This window comes from Pelodiscus sinensis, chromosome 16 (genome assembly GCF_052426305.1).
Source record: "Pelodiscus sinensis isolate ZL-2025 chromosome 16, ASM5242630v1, whole genome shotgun sequence".
Lineage (NCBI taxonomy): Eukaryota > Metazoa > Chordata > Testudines > Trionychidae > Pelodiscus > Pelodiscus sinensis.
Window position 1 is genome coordinate 30785518 of NC_143067.1, and position 4446 is coordinate 30789963.

The following is a 4446-nucleotide window of genomic DNA, read 5'->3' on the forward strand; positions in this document are numbered from 1 at the left end:
TTCTTCCTCGTGAAACGAGGTTTACCGCCGTCGAAAGAAAAGCCGCGTTCTTTCGATTTAATTTCGAAAGAACGCGGCTTGAGTCTGGACGCAGGGGAAGTTCTTTCGAAAAAAGGGTACTTTTTTCGAAAGAACCCCTGAGTGTGGACACGGCCAAAGAGAAAACAGTTTCTTGCCACTTTAACCAGAAAGGACACTCTCTAAATGACTTAGCCACCTGCATTCTGCTACAAAGACCTTTTACATCTGCACTTGAAAGGGAATCCTCTGAACTGTCATTCATGTTAAAATTCGACACTTACCAACAAGGACTTAACAAGTCTTTGAACTTTCTCACCCATTACCAAGACAGTTTCCCCAATTATCACCTGTAATACCATTAACTCACAAACATCCCACTATCCCTACCTTTAATATCAGCAATTCACAGACACTTACCTTCCTTCCTCCCCCTTCCCACCCCCCCGCATCCCCCTTCTGTTCTGCAATGTGATTTGTCCTTTTCATATTTGTTCATTTTTTTAAATTGTATCCTTTGGTATATATGGTTGTGACTACTTTCTTCCACTATTTGATCTGAGGAAGTGGGTCTGGCCCACGAAAGCTCATCATCTAATAAACCATCTTGTTAGTCTTTAAAGTGCTACATTGTCCTGCATTTTGCTTCAGTCCCTGAGAGGAATTTCCCACTGAGAAAACAATGTCCAGTACTTCAAAATTTAATCACCTCAAATCTCTCTTACAAGTGTAAATTAAGTTCACAACTTCCTTGTAAGAACTGGTCTCACAGCAGACAGACCAGCATCAATTGGCATTACAGATAAGAAAGAGAAATACGTGACCCCATGATTATAAAAGATGGGCCCAGCACACACTCACTTTGAGTGTCATTCTACCCTCTACCTGCTGGTCAGGTTAGGTGTTTGACCTCCCGAGGTTCTATGGGGACGCCCACCTCGTATTTTCGTCTTTCCTAGGAATTGAGGGACCGGCCCTAGCCTGACATGCTGGAGTCGAGAGGCACAGAAGGGGGTAAAAATGGTACCTGGATGTGGTCCTCTGTCTTAAGTGTACACATAGAAAGAGTAAGCTGTTACTTGGTACCATTATTTCTATTTTTCTATCTTTATCGTCTTTGTAACCATCTTTAAGACCTATATTTTGCTAATAGTTAAGAAATAGAGCAATAGCCATTGTAACCATATGATTTATAAGCTTCTTTAATAAACCTGTAACTGTTTAAGCTTTAACCTGACTCCTTCAGTTGCTGTAACAGAACCAAACACAATTTAAAAGAACTTCAGCCGGTCTAAAGGGACGTTATAGGAAGAGCTTGGGCGTTTGGATCTGTGTCACTCCCAGGTGACAGGATCCACTGGGGCATCTTTCAGTCTTTCTCCAAGGCTGCCCGCTGCGAAGGAATTATGAAATTCTAGCAGCTGAAATCTAAGATGTAATAAGCTCTTCCTATATAACGGGGCGTCTGTTGGCCTGCTGGCCACCCTCTGCGATGGGACCCCGGTCCTAGCAGTAAAGGCACGGACGTTAAACCTTTTCTCGGAAACATACACACACACACTGCCCTGACCGTCGGCTGACAGGGGTGAGGGAGAGAGAGGGAGGGAATAGCTGTTTATAAGTCAATGAATGGCTAATCAGGGGTGATAAGTGGGGAAGCTGTCTTTATAATATGTAAGGCAATTAGCATCTTTGTTAAGGCCCATTCGTAAAGTTTGGTAGTGTCAAATTTAAGCATGAATTAAAGTTCTTAAGTTTCTCTCTGTAAGCTGGTGTTAAAGTCTCTTTGAAGTAAGATGCATGAAGTAAGGTTTTTAAGACTATGTCCAGGTAGGTTGAAATGCAAACTGACAGGTTTTTCCTTGTGAAGATGTCTGATGTCTGATTTGTGGGCATTAATTCTTTGGCAAAGTGTCTGAGAAGTCTGTGCAATATACATAGCAGAAGGACACTGTTGGCAAATGATGGCATAAATTATATTTCTGGACAAACAGGAATATGTGTTCTTGATTGTATAACAGACATAGTTAGATGCAGTGGTGGTGTCACCAGAGTAAATATGTGGACAAAGCTGGCAATGGGATTTGTTGGAAGGGAAAGTCCCAGGGTTGGTATTAATGTGGTATATCCTGTAGTTGTTGGTAAGAATCTTCCTGAGGTTAGGTGGTTGTCTATAGGAGACTATAGGTCTGTCCCCCAGAGCCTCTCGGAGTGTAGTATCCTGTTCCAGTATAGGTTGTAAGTTATTGATAATGCATTGGAGGGGTGTAAGTTGGGGGCTATAGGTAATGACAAGTGGTGTTCTATTGTTGGTTTTTTGGGGCCTATCTTGAAATAGATGGTTTCTAGGTATCTGTCTGGCTCTTTCAATTTGTTTTTTTATTTCCCCCGGTGGGTAATTGAAATTTACAAATGCTTGGTAGAGATCTTGAAGTTTCTGGTCTCTGTCAGTGGGATTAGAGCAGATGCTGTTGTACCTAAGGGCTTGACTATAGACGATGGATCGTATGGTGTGTCCTGGATGGAAGCTGGAGGCATGTAGGTAAGTGTAGCAGTCAGTGGGTTTTCTGTAGAGAGTGGTATTTAATTTTCCATTAGTGATTTGTACTGTGGTGTCCAGGAAATGGATCTCTTGTGTAGAATGGTCCAGGCTGAGATTGATGGTGGGGTGTAGGTTGGTAAAGTCTCTGTGGAATGTGTCCATTGTTTCTTGGCCATGGGTCCAGATCATAAAGATATCATCGATGTAGCATAAGTATAGGAGGGGGAAAAGGGGATGGGATCTGATGAAACGTTGTTGTAAGTCAGCCATAAAGATGTTAGAGTACTGTGGGGCCATGCGGGTACCCATGGCTGTGCTGCTGATCTGGAGGTATAAGTTGTCCCCAAATTAGAAATAATTGTGGGTGAGAACAAAATTACATAGGTCTGCTACCAGATTGGCTGTGGTATCCTCTGGGATAGTGTTTCTAATGGCTTGTAATCCATCTACATGTGGAATATTGGTGTAGAGAGCTTCTACATCCATGGTGGCAAGGATGGTGTTTTCAGGGAGGTTATTGATGTTTTGTCATTTTCTCAGGAAGTCAGTGGTATCTCGGAGATAGCTGGGAGTGTTGGTTACATAGGGTTTGAAGAGAGAGTCTACGTAGCTGGATAATCCAGTAGTGAGTGTGCCAATACCTGAGATGATGGGACGTCCGGGGTGTCCAGGTTTATGGATTTTGGGAAGCAAATAAAACAATTCTGATTGGGGTTCAGAAGTTTCTGTGTGAATTTGGTCCTGAGTAGAGGTAGGGAGTTCCTTAAGGAGACAGTGAAGTTTCTTTTGGTATTGTGAAGTGGAATCAGATGAGAGAGGTCTGTAAAATGTGGTGTTGGAGAGTTGTCTAGCCACCTCCTGTTCATAGTCTGACTTATTCATAATGACCACAGCACCCCCTTAGTCAGATGGTTAGATTATAATGTCAGGGTTGTTTTTGAGACTCTGGATAGCATAGCCTTCAGCACGGCTGAGATTGTATGTCACTTGTTGCAGTTTGTGCATAATGTCAGTCTGTGCATTGTTGCGGAAGCATTGTATATAGAAATCCAGTTTGTAATTATGACTTTCAGGGGGAGTTCACATAGATTTTTTTTTTCTTTTGATGTTGATAGGAGGGATCTAGTTGGTCAGATTGATGTTCATTGGGGCTGTGTCTACATTGGCATCCCTGTTCGGAAAAGGGATGATAATGAGACGAGTCGGAATTGCAAATCCGCGGGGGATTTAAATATCCCCCGCGGCATTTGCATTTACATGGCTGCCGCTTTTTTCCGGCTTGGGGATAAGCCAGAGAAAAGCGCCAGTCTAGACGCGATTCTCCAGAAAATAAGCCCTTTTCAGGAGGCTTTCTTATTCCTACTTGAAAGGAATATCCCCCGCAGATTTGCAATTCCGACTCGTCTCATTAGCATCCCTTTTCCGGACAGGGATGCCAATGTAGACGTAGTCTGGTAGTTTGGAAGTATTCTCGTAGATAGAGGCGGCGAAAGAAAGTTTCAAGTTCGCCACAAAACTGAATCCAGTTCGTGGGAGGTGGGGCAGAAAGAAAGACCCCTGGATAAGACAGACTCTTTTGATAGGTTGAGTTTGTAACTCAAGAGATTGACAATATTATCTGGTGGGCTGAGGTAGTTGCTGTTGTAGTATCCAATGGTGTGGAATAGTTTAGAAAGTTTATTGTCTTTTCTTTTTTGTAGGGAGTAGAAGTGTGTATAGTAGATTTCTTGTCTGGTGGAAGAAAAGTCTTGTAAGGTGTTATGTGATGTGGATGTTTGTCTTGAGATGAGATTTTCAAGGTTAGAGATGTCATTCTTAATATTCTTAATAGTCTTCTATTTCTTGTATAGGATAATAATCAAGTGGTTCCTTAATTTCTTGGATGT

The 4446-nt window shown here is 42.4% G+C and overlaps 1 pseudogene; it reads right to left on the reverse strand.

Moving 5' to 3' along the window:
* Positions 1 to 1793: 1793 nt before the first annotated feature.
* On the reverse strand, positions 1794 to 3646 carry LOC149523521 (uncharacterized; annotated as a pseudogene).
* Between the last annotated feature and the right edge of the window lie 800 nt (positions 3647 to 4446).